The 15,815-nt window shown below is 35.2% G+C and overlaps 1 protein-coding gene across 1 annotated transcript in view; it reads left to right on the plus strand.

The window, feature by feature from the left end:
* The first annotated feature begins 251 nt into the window (after positions 1 to 251).
* Positions 252 to 15,815, plus strand: part of LOC118271713 (uncharacterized) — an 85,776-nt gene continuing 70,212 nt past the window's right edge. Inside the window, exon 1 of the mRNA XM_035587878.2 lies at positions 252 to 506. The gene's annotated coding sequence lies outside the window, so the exon portion shown is untranslated. The remainder of the gene's footprint in view (positions 507 to 15,815) is intronic.

The raw sequence follows: 15,815 nt of genomic DNA on the forward strand, positions 1-15,815 counted from the left end.
CGCCGGAGCCTCGATACTATTGTCAAACACATATTTAATTACCATCGTGTGCAGTGCGGCACACGCAATCATCTATTCAAAACGAAACAAAGGAGATTTTCTAGCCAACTCAAAATGTACCTTTCGGTCTATAAATATAAAGTGCGTTTCCCGTTGCCAGCAAAAAGGTAGTTTAACCGTTCCACGGAGGTGTGTAAGGGTGAATTTCGGCCGATCCTTCGTTGTAGTACGCCTGCGCAAAAAACAGTTCGCGAGCGCGTATTTCAGTTAAAGTAAGGCGGCGCGCCGGCTAGCGCGCTCGCCTGCCGGTCGCCCGGGGACCTTTAGCGAACGCCGAATGCCATTTTCATCAATAAAAATAATGTCCTGAGGTGTTAAAATCGTGTGTGTTGTCTAAACCTGTCAATTTAGCTGTTGCTGTGTGTGTTTCGGTAATGTTAGCTGCCCGTAGTGTCTTCCCTTAGTATAGATGTGATTGACTGTTAAAATGTCGTTGTTTTGATAAGGTGAGTTCTTAGTTTAAGGTCGGAGGTTGCCCTTGGTAATGGCAAGTACACACGTATGTATGTACCACATATTGTGGCGAAATGTTCGCGTGACTAGGCTGGGGTGAAATCATTCAGAAAATTGCTGCCACATTCCGGCGAAGGTTTTTTCATGCCTGCAGAGATTTGATACGATAAACGCTGTAGTTGTATAACAATGAAATTGTGGAGATGTCAGCTAATAAATTGGTTGAGTAATGGTCCGCTACTGAGGGCATTAATGTACCAGAATGTGCTCGTATACTAGAATAACATTATGACTCATAAAACGGCATGGCAATCAAACTACCGTAAACGTTTTATGAAATCTGTAATCTAAGAAAATGATGTTGTTCACTAAGCATACAAAAAGAATAAATATTTAGGAAAAAGAGTCGCAAAAACATAAGAATATATCGACAAAAGTACTTGACCGGCTAAAAAGGACGATTATGTAAAAAGCACAAACTTGACAGAACTGTCTTCCTTCGGCGATGGGGGGTTAACTAAAGACGTTTTATTGTGATCCAGATATCATCATCACTTAAAACTGACGAATTCGTCTGTATAAACTACTCGATAACCTGCATTAAATCTATTAGACACAAAGTTCATTTTACTAAACAGCCTTTTAATCAAAATATCTTCAAGAAAAATCTTCAATTCGATTACAGAATCTTGAGCGAACTCGGATACATTTTGACAGTTCTTACGCAACTTTACAAAAAATCTTTGCTTTGCACGAAGGCTTTTCTTTTGTTTACCGGTCCCGGTACAGAGGTACCTATTATTAAGTAGATACGTGGGTGTTTTGACTATATTTTGGCTTAGGCACGCACTATGATGTAGATATCCAGTTTTTAGGCTTAATGGCTATTTTAAAACTTCACCAAGACAAGCATGGGCTTGTGGGGATGATTATATTGCATGGTGTGGGTGCTATAGGTGTTATACTTTCTTCTTATACTCCTATCAGAGGTTACAATATCACTTATCACTAACTCTTTTCTTTCCCATATCACTCTCCAACAAGTTTAACCACCTTTTTAGATGTCCTCTTCTTTTTTATCCATCCAGAAAAGAACGCACTTCATTTTACAAGACCGGCGACACATTTGTCTCTGTTCAGGTATAGCCCGTGTCCATGTTACCTCACCAATACTAGTTTTACCATCAGGCAATCCATAAAGGCTTGTTTGCCTCTGTCCCATAAAAACAGGCCTTATTTCGAACTAGCTTCTACCAGCGGTTTCGTCCACATTCCTATGGGATAAAAGTATCCTCTTACCCAAGTCAACTCATACCCTGTCTGTATACATACCAAATTTTATCAAAATCCGTTGTGTAGTTTCAGCATGATTGATTGACGGACAAACAACTAAACGAACTAACTTTCACAGTAAAAATAATAGTTTGATGACAATAAGAATCATGTCTTCTCTGTAATTGTAAGAAGAAGCTCCTGGTAAACATTATAATTTGGCAGGAACACGACCATTAACTGCTGACGTATTCGTAATGATTACCTCGAACAAGTACTTACTCTCTTGTGTTAACTGAATGAACGTGTAGGTAGGTGATTCAAAGATCAAGTTATTTATAGATGTCTAACGACGCTTGATGAGTATTGCGTAATGTGATTGAAATTATTGTTCTAAAGTTAGCAACATCGTATATACATAAATGTCATACTTCGTATTTCCTAAAAGGATGTGTAGGGTATTGTCTGGAGCTGCGGACGACCTAGCCGGTTTACCAGGGCTCAGTCTCGAAAAGCAGGAGTAGGAACAGGGTGGTTTTTGATCAGTAAGAGTCTGACATTTCCTTTCACCTCGCCCAATACGAGAGTTAGAGTCATTGGATGATTTTCCCGCCTTAAAAAAAGGTTTATGTTAGAGGATGTTAATGGGAAATCTGACACAAGCCACGAATCAATTTTGAATTAAAACTTTTTAAATTCCAACTTGAAATGGGCCCTCGGGATCTGACTCAGTCATTGCTCTAGTAAAACTTATATCATACTCGCTTCTGTCAGCGGCTTCGTCCGCGTTCCCGTGGGATAAAAAGTATCCTATCACTTAAGCTTCAGCATACCAAATTTCATCAAAATCCGTTCAATAGTTTCAGAGTGATTGATGGACAAATATCCAAACAAACAAACTAATGTGTATCTCAATTAGCTGTATATTAGCCAGTATGAACACATTGTCTATTCTTACTGCACGGGGTCATTCTTTTGGATCGAACTCAAGATCAGCATTATAATAACTATACCCTAATTAATTAATCTTACCACTTGCACCGTTTTGTATTTAGAGCTCACCTTGCAAGTGAATGATTAAAGCCATGAAACAGTTTTTCAAACAAATTGACCAATACAAATATCTAAACTAATACTGACTCTTATACAAATCTGACAAACTCTTTATTAAAATTTGAAGATAACAGTTATTTATGAAATCTGTCTGCCGACGACGATCAAATATTTTCTCTTTATTAAATGCGGCACATCACGTTCCGCGCGCCTTCAGCCTTCAAACCACCACAAATGGGGCCCAGTCGGGCTCATGCCTGATCCGGAGCTATGGGCTACCTAGCGGGTTTACTGGGGCTCCGGCTCGAAAAGCAGAAGTAGGAACGGGTTGGTTTTTAGTCAGTAAGAGTCTAACACTCCTTCTCGACTCGCCCAAGGTGGTAGAAGGAATAGGATGATATTCCCCCCTTAAAAAATAAAATAAAAAAAGTTCAAAGAATCATATGTAGCTTGCATAAAGCTCCACAACATGGCTGACTAATACCTGCAGGTAATGGCAATATAATAACAATGTTACATAAACACAACAGTTACTCACACGAATCAAATGACTCCCATTAAGAATATGATGAATGAATACATATAATAGCAAAATCGGAGTAATATTAGAAAAGTTTTCGTTGATTATAGTATAGTACACAGGGCTCTCCATATGAAGTTGAACAAAACCAGTATTAACTGACCGGTGAATTAGCGGAAAGATTATAAAAACTGAGACCAGGATAAGCTGATTTTGTATAGCTTTATGTGACAGCAGCTTACGTATGCAATCAAAATATTGGTGACTACACTTATGTAGTAAATGTCATTGAACTTATGTTTATTTTAAAAGTGTTATTATGTCAATGTTCGAAAAATTATCCGATTGTAATCTGTTAGCTATTTATTTCTACGTTACCCAAGTACTTAAACGATACTTAGCTTAAATACATATTATCTGAACTGAACTATTGACTCCATTTTCAGTAGGTCACACACATGAAACTGTTTCATTGACTTCTAATGAGACATTTCGACTATGACTTCACTTGACCCAGTGATAGTTTTGTTTTAAAATCGACCCTATACTAAGTAAATAAGATTCACATAAAAAGCAACAACGTTAAAAGAGTTGATAACGCAACAATAATACAATATTTAAAGTATTGTAAGCCGCTTACTGTAATCCTTGGTCCAATGAAAGGTACACGTCAACTAAAAGGATTTCCGAAAAGGAATGATTAATGAGAAAAAGGCCTGACGGGCTTAGCTACCCTTTGTGCTACAACGGATGGATGGATGGACAATTTTTTAAGGTTATGTTTGCGCAAAAAGTGTGTCAGAAAAGGATTAGCTTTGGATTTGGGTAATAATGTCCGGATGTTGACAAGTCCACATTTTGGTGTATATTTAGAAGATGACGCGTATGTCTGTTACGTTTTAGGAGACAGCAATGTTTTATTGAAGTGTAATTATGATCTTATTTTTCAATCGTCGGTATTACAAGTCAATCGCTCAAGTTACTCCTTCTTTTACGATCGTGAGGCTCAAACTGGCAATCTTTCTCTAGAAAGCTTCTTATACATATGACTAACTAGCACCAATGTGCCCACCTGATCACCCCTTTTTTCTTGAGGGGGAAAATCATCCAATGTCTTTTCTTGCCTTAGGCGAGGCGAAAGGGAGTGTCAGTCTCTTTGACTATAAAACACCCCATTTCTACTCCTGCTTTTCAAACCGGAGTCCCGGTAACCCGCTACATCATCAGCCTATGCCATCAGTATCAACTTACTGGGCCCATCTGCGGTTATCGGATGGCTCTTAGAGGCGCACCGCGTTCGATCCGTGGGTATTTAAAGTTACGCGCGGTAACTTTAAATACCCACGGATCTGGTTTTGGTCGGGCGGCGAGCTAAGTTTGCTCGCCGTCTGCAGACCCGCACTTACGGTGGGCGGAGATCATCGCACGACCTGATTACCCCTAGAAAGCCATATATCCACCTTAACTCCGATATTGCTTTGTTTCTAACAACTAAACATATTCCATTCAATAACCCAATATTGTAATCAGTTGTCCCACATTTGTCAACTTATCCCGAACTAACCTACGCTAATTTGTACCAGTTAAATGTTAACCTCAGTTAACTACGACGAACGTAGTTTGAAAATCTATTCAGAAGTTGGAAATAGGCTCGATAGTCAACGTACATACGATTGTAGGCTTCTGATCTTTGAGATTAAGGGTTAAAATGGTATGTACGGATTGATTGCTCGGATTTTCTATGCACTGTGCAAAAGTTGGTTTAATCTGAGTTCGATGTCGGTTCAGATACAACTGTTGCTGGCTTGTTTCGTTTTTATTTTTTAACTTTGAGTGCGGTTTCATCGGATATTTTATTGGACAAGTTGTAAATCTAAGTGTTGGTTGAAAATGTCGCAGGATTTTGTTCGCAGAAAAACAAAATGTGGACGATTAACCGTTGTTTGTCGCCGTTGATTGTCTCATTTTAGGTTCGTTTTTAGACAATATGAACTCTAAAAAATTCAAAGACATTGTTCATAATTATTTAAACAAAATAACTACTATTGAAGTTTATGTAACTTTTTTGTTTTCTGGACAAACGAGCTGACGGGTTACCTGATAATAAGCGTTTAGCGCCGCCATTGGACGTCCGCAATACCAGAGGATTCAAGTCCGTTGCCAGCTTTTTAAAAAGGAATACGCTTTTTTGTTGTGTGTTTGAAGGTCGTATCGGTTCGGAAATACCGCCGACGACAACTCATTCCACAGTTCAGAAGTCCTTTAACTACATATAATATAGTGTGAAGTAAACCAGTAAACAGTGTGGGAGTAGGTACGCGAATAACACCTATGTCTGCCCTTCTGAGAACAGCCGGTATAATGTTGCCGATTGCTTATTGGTTCTCAGTAAAAATAGTGCAGGTTGTTATCATACAATTCCGCGGAAAATGAATACAACTGACACATAACGAATTATTGGAAAATCGTCGAGTTTTATCTGGGTCACAGTTTACTTTAAAAAAACATAAAAAATCGTGTCTTTTGGAAATTACTTTTGTATGTATCTAGCAAGATCTTTATGATACAATGTTTTGAAATGGGTCTTTATGGAACTAACATAAAATGTGTGATTTTTTTTTAATAATTAAATACATACTCAATTTGGTACTTATAAGCGATAAATGAGTTATTAAATTAAATTTATTAGTAAGAATCAAGTACAGGGTCGCAATAATCACCAATAAAATATCATATAATAAGAAAACAGAAGAATTAGGAACATCACACATGTAGTATCGAACAGAAGACCTCAATACAGTGGCAGGCTAAACCTAAATAAATATGTGAAGTCTAGGCATTCAGGTGTAGAGAATGAGCTAGCGAACTGGCACCATGGATGAAATATTCATCACTGGTACACGCCGTAACTGTGTCAACGGTATGACCCGACGCTCTCTGATGACGTCACATAAAAATATAAAGCGTTGTGACGTCACTGTTTTTGTTTCATACGTTCGGGATGCAGGTGCGTCTACGTCATGATGTGTATAACAGAAAAGAACACAAACCATACCAACGCAAAAAGCATATTGATTTCCTAGTAAGAATATCGAAACTTCATAGTACCTACCTGTGCATAAAAAAAACAACTTGAAGAAGCTTAGCTCCAAAAAGGTTGCGGGCGACAGAGGTCAAATGCTTCCCATGGGACTTGTACTATCATGGATCAAGGGCTTTACTGGAAGCGACTTACTCAAAGTAAAACAGCTACCGTCTATAGGCCTTATGAAAAGCTAGGACTAGGAAATAAGTTGTAAAAAACATTTTTTGAAAAGAGTAACGATGGAGTTTCTTGCTCGTTCTTCTCCATTCGAAGCAACACTTTGGAACGAGCGCCTAGCTTCACTGACAGACAGACTGACGGACAATTCAATTTGACGTTTCAAAAGTGCCTAATTTAGGATTAATTGAAATAAATGCTTTGACTTTGACTTAAGTGTTGCCTTTTCTGCCTTTTAGAAAATTCGTGTTTTGCGTCTCTTCCATGTTTTTTTTTTATTATATCATCACGCCTTTTATCCCCGAAGGGGTAGGCAGAGGTGCACATTATGACACGTAATGCCACTGTGCAATGTACACTTTGCACATTTTATGTTGTAAGTACGTAATAGGTGGTGAGCCTATTGCCATATACCGGGCACATTTCCAGACTCCGTGCTACTAATAAGAAAAATGTTTATTTAGATTTGTGTATTAAAAAAATATGGTATATATCGTTTAGAAATAAGTATATCAGTGTAGTTAGAATTCCGTACAAAAATTACAGTACTTCTACTAAATTCACTTTTCATGAGCTTTGTGTTCAAATTTTGCAATCGACAAGATTTTTGCAGCCAACTCAGTGACTCGTCTGCACATTCATTATGTAGATGTGCGACCTTTTTTGTATGCACTGAAGGCTCAGGGTCGAATCGATCGTCAGGGTGAGGTAGCTAATCAGACAGTCTCCGTTCTTCGACACAAACATAGAAAAGGTCTCCTGCAAAGAGTACTTTGTCTTCTAGGAGGGAAGGTGCTTTTTTCAATGGCATTATCTGCTAGCAATCTTCCTTTGTATTTCTGCTGATATAAGGTAGGATAATTAATGCTAATCAATCGTCTTAAGGGTTGGTACCTACATTATATTAATAATAACATTTTGACCGCGTAAACGGCGTATACATGGGTAATATTTCCTCAAAAACAATATAGAAAACATCTTTTAAAATATTTTATAAGTCCATCTTCTCATTTCATACTTCTAAATACAAACCAAACAAGATAATTTATAAGTACTCATGTAAAACACACAGCCCTCAACAAAATGTCACAAGACTAATAACCATACACAAGTCAAAAGCAGCTCTAATCTGTATCAACTAGAGTGCAGATTACAAACACTCTGGTGCTACAAAGAGCTGAACAAACAGACAAACGTGACGAGCAAACGTGTGACGTGTTTGTGAGCTGACGAGTAGAGCTGGCGTTTAATTTATGTGTTACTGTACTGAGCTTGTTGTAACTGCGACGTGATAGAGTATTCTGTGTCTGATGCATCATGGTCTGATGTTCATCAGTCTCCATAAAAGAAAATATAAACTTTGTATTTTTTTAGTCAAATACGTTATGGTTACTAGATAATCTTATGAGGACTGCTTATGAGTACCTATTTGCTTAAACTGACTATCGTATTTACTAGTCGACAGCATAAAAATACCTTAACTCTAACTTTTTTATTTGTGGGTGGAAGATCATCTAATATCTGCTCCCGCCGAGAAGGGTTGGCGAGGATGGGTTTGGTGAGGCGAGAGGGAGAGTCAGACTCTTACTGACTAAAAACCGGGGTGGTTTTTAGTCAGTAAGAGTTAGTCCCTACTCCCGCTTTCAAGTCACAGCGCCGGTAACCTGCTAAAGAGTCCACAGCTCCAGATGGCTTTAACTAACTTAATGGATTGATTCGGATATCTCTAATTTAGTGTGTGTATCAAAGTTAATCTTATAACACGCTGATTTGGTAAGAATCAAAATAATGTGTTTTAAATTCAGCCCAAGGCGTCTCATCTCAAGCAATGAGTTGCACTGCCGACCTTATTACTGCTCACCGCAATTTACTCCCGAGATCTTATTACCACAGTGCAACTACGAGACCACAAGACTGACTATTAGTGTTTTCTACTAGTTATGCCTATTGCGGACGGACAGAATCTTTATCATAAGTATGTCGAATTTACCTAATTTCGATGTCCTTGCTAATCTCGTAAAATTCTCGCGTTGAAGAACAATGCCAAACCTTAATACTGTAGATTGTATTTTTCTTTATTGTCCATGTTGGTATGATAATTGTGAGAGAGATGACCACAGATTTAATCAATTCACACGTGTGAAATAATGATGGTGCTAGAGTTGCACGTGCTGCTCCAAATGAGGTTGTCAAAATAAATACAAACAAAACACGATACGGTGCCAGTGCAGTAAAACTGAGTATTACTAGACAAATAGCGACAAATAATACGGTCAATTCGGAAAGGTCGTAAGTTCAGCCACTATAACAACAATGTGCCGCCATTCTAAAAGGTCGGCTTCAAGTGTTCAGGGTCTGACAATACAATAATTTGTGGCGGACAGTCGGAATGTCCGCGGCTGTTTGGCGCGGTGCGGCATGGCCGGCGGATGCGGTCGTGACGTCACTTCCTCGCCCCTTGGCCGCTACAGCCTAAACACTAGGCGGGGTGGAGACCGCATTGTCTCTTATTGCGTAAAACAATAAATAATACGAGTGACAGAGACAAATATGTTTTATCGCCCGCTGTTTATCTATACATATAATAAAATCGTAGAAAAGTGCTGTCTGTACATTGAAAATAAAATCTATACATATAATAAAATCGTAGAAAAGTGCTGTCTGTACATTGAAAATAAAAATAAAAAAAATAGCAGGGGTTATTGTTATGTCGATGTCGAACCCAAAAATGTAATTAACTTTTTTTTTGTCTGTTTGTCTGTTTGTCTGTTTGTCTGTTTGTCTGTTTGTCTGTTCGTCTGTGCGCGCTAATCTCAGAAACGGCTGATCCGAGTTGGATGCGGTTTTCACGAATATATTGTGGGATGCTTAAATTTACATTTAGTGTTTGTTTCATGTCAATCGGTTCATAAATAAAAAAGTTATGTCAAATTAAAGAATCACGTCGAACATTCTATGCTTATACCATTAATCTCCGCAACTATTTGACGGATTTGGTTGAAATTTGGTACAGATATAGTTTAGAACCTTAGAAAGGACATAGATACATTTTTATTTCAAAAATCAAAAATCAAAAAATAAAATAAAAATAAAATAAAAATAAAAATAAAAATAAAAATAAAATAAAAATAAAATAAAAATAAAAATAAAATAAAAATAAAATAAAAATAAAATAAAAATAAAATAAAAATAAAATAAAAATAAAATAAAAATAAAATAAAAATAAAATAAAAATAAAATAAAAATAAAATAAAAATAAAATAAAAAAATAAATAAATAAAAATAAAATAAAAATAAAATAAAAATAAAATAAAAATAAAATAAAAATAAAATAAAAATAAAAATAAAATAAACATAAAATAAAAATAAAATAAAAATAAAATAAAATAAAATAAAATAAAATAAAATAAAATAAAATAAAATAAAATAAAATAAAATAAAATAAAATAAAATAAAAATAAAAATAAAATAAAATAAAAATAAAATAAAAATAAAATAAAAATAAAATAAAAATAAAAATAAAATAAAAATAAAATAAAAATAAAATAAAAATAAAATAAAAATAAAATAAAAATAAAATAAAAATAAAATAAAAATAAAATAAAAATAAAATAAAAATAAAATAAAAATAAAATAAAAATAAAATAAAAATAAAATAAAAATAAAATAAAAATAAAATAAAAATAAAATAAAAATAAAATAAATTTATTCCGGACATACAGCGCCATCTATTGTTCAATTTCGTACTTATAGTACGGAATTGAACAATGTCGGGCTGTTCCTATACTCCGTAGATAGATGGCGTTGATCGCGCAATGGTGTAATTACAATTGTTCAGTTCATGTTATTGTTTTAATTCATTGGAAATTTGTTTTTACAAAATAGTAAAAAGCAATGAAAAATATAACATAATACAACTTTTAGTACAAAGAAAACGCTCTAACGGAGTATAGATAATTCTATGTCGATCGTTACACGACTTCGGTTCATGTTATTGTTTTAATTCATCGAAAAAAGTTAACAAATAGTAAAAAGGTATGAAAAAAATTATATCAATATAATTAAACTTTTAGTACAAAGAAAATGCCCGAACGGAGTATAAATAAATAATCCAAGTTGTCTTTATCCTCGATAGATGGCGTTGGGATCGAAATAGATTGCGCTATGGTTTTGTTACAATTATTTGGTTGGGTATCGGCCGAGCGCTTCGGTACTATTGTAGAAAATGTGTATTATCAGTCGTATGATTATTTGTCTGTAGTGGTCCTGCTGTTTCGTATATTCTAAATTGGTTTCGTTGTATTTGTCAATTAATAAGTTTATTTGTTGGGTTTTCCTGGTTTTCTGGTTTAACTTTTTAACGTAGGTTTAGTTTGATATCGAGTATTAGTAGTTACTGTAGTTAGTTTTTTTAATAAATTTGTAAGTCTAATTTATAAATTAAATAGAAGATTAGATTTAAGTCGTTTCTTTTAAATTATTTAGTTTAAGCTTGGTTATTATAGCATAAAGGATAGGTTGTAATATAGTTTCTTTTTTAATTGTTATAAATTCGTAATTCGTAGCTTTCTTTAGTTTTAAGTTAGTTTAAGTCCGTTTTTAAACTATTTTTTCAATGCCCTAAGTGAGTATACATCTATTAAAATCAAACGCAGAGCTCATTATGTTGAATTTTGAAGAGTTCCCTGGAATATCTTCCACATCTCATTTTTGAAGATATCCCGCGAGATCGGGAACTCATCATCATCATCATCATCATCAGCCTATAGCTATGGGAATGTATATACTATGTGGTTAAAACCAAAAATTTGCCGGAAGTCACTATTCCACGCGAACGAAGTCGCGGGCAAAAGCTAGTCTTGAATAACAATGAAGTGCTGCTGTTAACATATAAATGTTTGAAGCTGTGATATGGTCGTAAAGTTATAAAGATGGGGCAGACTAATAAACCTACTGCAATACAAAAAAACTAATCATCTTTATCTATCGTCTCTCTGTTGCTTTTTTTTGACTGGGCAACACATAGAACTCATAGTTAGGGTTTTGCTCAAATGTGACATGACTTACATTCTATTAAGAATAAGCATGACCAGCAAAAGTTCCTATCATTTGACACATTTCTCATTTCTCTCTAATCAGCGACTGAAAATGCAACAACCTGTATAATTAACAGAATGTCACTGTCAACCAACATAACTGGCATTTGACATTCAAAATGAAAGAGCAAAGTTGATTCAGTGAAAATAAGCAGCTGTCAGGCACCGTGGCTGGTATTGTTCGAAACACAGATATACCTATCAGAACTCCAAACTCGATTATTGTAACAGAATTCCTCACAAACTCGTCTTGTACCTCGTTACGAATAGTCCATTGAAATGTTACATGAGCTTTACATTTTTTAGAGGACGCAATTTTATTTTTTGATCATGTAGGGGGGTCAATAGAAGCTTAACTTGAAGTTTGTGGGGTCGCCACCCTTGTCCCTCGGCCGCCATCTTGGAAAAAGGGATGGAAACACTTTTTTGCTATATCTCGGAAACTATGCAACGTAATAAAATTTTTAAAATCATAATTTGTAGAAAATTATTTCGCCTACAAATATGTTTAATAACTTTTTGCCCTAAATTAACAATTAAAGAAGTTATAAGTAAAAAAGTGAAATTTTGTTAATAAAATTTTCTCTTTTGCTCTATAACTTTTTTTTACATTTTATAAATAAATGGCTTCAGACCAATCTTGTAGAATATTTTTCGACAAAAATTTTTCCCTACAACTGTTTTCAATTTCATTCATTAGAAACTCAGTTACAGCGCTCCGAAGTTAACCGGGTTCGTCAAATTAGTCCAGTCAAATAAGCTTAAATTAGGTAAGAATCTCGGAATGCGAGATGACCAGCTGTAATTTTGTAAATACTTGTATATTGACACCTTAAAACTTGTCTCAAAACCATGGTATATATGGTAGGGTGTAAGCAACTCTTAAAATTCAAGGTCGAAGGTCCCAAAAATCGTTCTTTTGCGGTTTTTGGAAATATCTCATTTCCTATGGGTTTTTGGTATTTGTATTTGTGCGTTCTCCGCCTTCTAACTCGACAACGGTTCACCATGTAAAAAAAATTAGACAAAAGTTGTAGAAAATTTTGTATTCTACAATATTGATAATGAATACAAATACCAAAAACCCATAGGAAATGAGTTATTTCCAAAAAACCGCAACAGAACGATTTTTGGGACCTTTGACCTTGAATTTTAAGAGTTGCTTACACCCTACCATATATACCGTGGTTTTGAGACAAGTTTTAGGGTGTCAATATACAAGTATTTACAAAATTACAGCTGGTCATCTCGCATTCAGAGATTCTTACCTAATTTAAGCTTATTTGACTGGACTAATTTGGCGAACCCGGTTAACTTCGGAGCGCTGTAACTGAGTTTCTAATGAATGAAATTGAAAACAGTTGTAGGGAAAAATTTTTGTCGAAAAATATTCTACAAGATTGGTCTGAAGCCATTTATTTATAAAATGTAAAAAAAGTTATAGAGCAAAAGAGAAAATTTTATTAACAAAATTTCACGTTTTTACTTATAACTTCTTTAATTGTTAATTTAGGGCAAAAAGTTATTGAACATATTTGTAGGCAAAATAATTTTCTACAAATTATGATTTTAAAAATTTTATTACGATGCATAGTTTCCGAGATATAGCAAAAAAAGTGTTTCCATCCCTTTTTCCAAGATGGCGGCCGAGGGACAAGGGTGGCGACCCCACAAACTTCAAGTTAAGCTTCTATTGACCTACATGATCAAAAAATAAAATTGCGTCCTCTAAAAAATGCATAATTCGGCCCTCAAATTGTAACATTTCAATGGACTAGAACGCTTTTGTCACAAAAGAATTCGCAAACGTCAATTTGATACACGAAACTGCACATGTTGTAAAGAAATTTAATATTTTCGAAGAATATTGTTGAGGAAAATTTCCGTTTCGCTGACTTGCCGTCAAAACTGGGATGAACAAAGGAAGGCGTTGTCGCAGACAATGACAACGGCGTAAGGATTGAAGTTAGGATTGTAGACGGCGTAATCAATGTTGATACTTTTGTCAAAGACATTTAGGATACCTCAAAGGAAAGAAAGCCTTTATAGGATCATTTCACTATGTATCTATCAGTTGGGACCCTTTCTTCAGTAACGTGAGATAGAAGTACTAAGTTGATATTAATGTGGATAACTCAGGCCGCTACTTCAAAAGAAACATCTAGAATTTCCATCTATTCATTCTTTCGTCAAGACACAAGCTTGTCAACCAGCCCACGCCATTCTTGTCTCCTAATGTACCTGTTTGTAACTCCGGCATTATCCTCCTTCAAACAATAAGATGTTTACGAGGTATATACAATGTAAGAGTATCAGGTTACCCTTTCAATATCTTGTGTACCAATAATGGGGATAATGTTTCGAGATAATGGACCAGTCGGGTGTTACATCTACTATTGGTCGGGTATTGGTTTTGGGGTATTCTGTTTGAATAACTGCTTTAGGAGATTTTGTTCTTGGTGACAAGAATGAGATGTCAAGATTTGTCATCAAACAAATCAAAAAAAGATTACAAGAAGAAATTATGTAATATGTACCTATTTGATTTAGTAGCAAACTAAACGTCATCTCATGACTAGTGACTAGTGCTAGTGAGCCTAAACAATTTCACTATATAGAATAGTGTAGATCAAAGATTTCTGGTTCTTTGGAGTCATAACAATGAGAACTTTTAAAACTGATCTACTATTAAGATGAATGTGGTGTCCTAAAAACACATGTCTGTGTTTTGAAAAATTATTTAAGGTGTAATATTGTTTATTAACGGACTCTGACTTGAAAAGCAGGAGTACCTGACATCTGACTCTCCCTCTCGTCTCGTTAAAGGTGGGAGATCCCCCCTCAAAAAGTTTTAACAAAAATACAAAAATGTTTTTTGTTTTGTAAGCAAAAACAATTTCTCCTTCTCTCTGATTAAAACCAATAACAAGTTTATTGCCATTTTTCTTAAAAGTATAAATGTTTTCTGAGTATTTGTTTACTACGTAATTTTTGTTTTTACCGTACTTACAGAATACTGATATACGATCAATTCCGAAACTAGTATCCATGATTTTTACGGACTAACTGCCACACTCAAAGACAATCTAATGATTACCTAAATTATTCCTTACTAACGATTTTGTTCTGAAAACAATTGCTAAGGACAGAGTTTACTAGTTAAAAAATGACTCTGAGTAATCTGTAATATTTTGCGACGTACCTAAATGAGAACAACAATATCTACATCGTCATCTTCTTTAACCCGTTTTAGTTCATTCTCCTCTCTGAATAGTGACATAACTTCACATATTTGGGTCTACTTAGTTTAATTTATGCTGAAAAGTAGGCGTACAACGAACTTTCTATTTTACCAGACCTAGTTTACAAAATCGAAAAGTAGCTGGTAGGTACTTGATATTATAAAAGCCTAAAGGTCAAAGACCCCTAGCGAGAGCAGGACACCTTTTGTCCCACCCGTCCCTTGGGACACGTTTTGTTGCGCTAACTCTAAATAATTTCCCAATTTCTATGCTTAAATGAAACAAACAATAAGAATCTCAAATTATTACACCGTTATCACAAAACAGAGCGAAATTTAAATAGGTACAAAACAAAAACTTCGTTCGTACCCATTTTTACCTAAACGCGTTTGAAATAACAAAAGAAAGTAGAATTTCTGAAAGGAAAGTAGAATATTAAAAGTTGGCGAGGCGAAGACGGCGCTTGTAGACTGCCAGGCATTTGCCGCATGAGGGCGCCACTGGGAACCCTCACTACTTTGGGAAAACTCGTCGTATTCCTTTGTGATATCTGTTCTACGTTCTACCTATGACAGTTAGATAAATTAAAGTATAGAGAAAGAGTTTAAAGTAATCATAATACTAATTATTATCTAGTTTCAGATTAAAACCGTTAACACGTTAAGTGAGTTCAAAAAACAGCATACTACATACATTATTGTGGGAAGATTTTTTCCCCACACTAGGATTTTCTCCTGTGTCGTGGGTGCGTTTACAAACATACAAGTTCACATGCACATGACACCTAGACTCGAAACAACAATTTGTGGATCACACAAAGTCTTGTTCCGTGAGGGAATCGAACGAGATAAGTGCAC

This window comes from Spodoptera frugiperda, chromosome 5 (genome assembly GCF_023101765.2).
Source record: "Spodoptera frugiperda isolate SF20-4 chromosome 5, AGI-APGP_CSIRO_Sfru_2.0, whole genome shotgun sequence".
NCBI classification, from domain to species: domain Eukaryota; kingdom Metazoa; phylum Arthropoda; class Insecta; order Lepidoptera; family Noctuidae; genus Spodoptera; species Spodoptera frugiperda.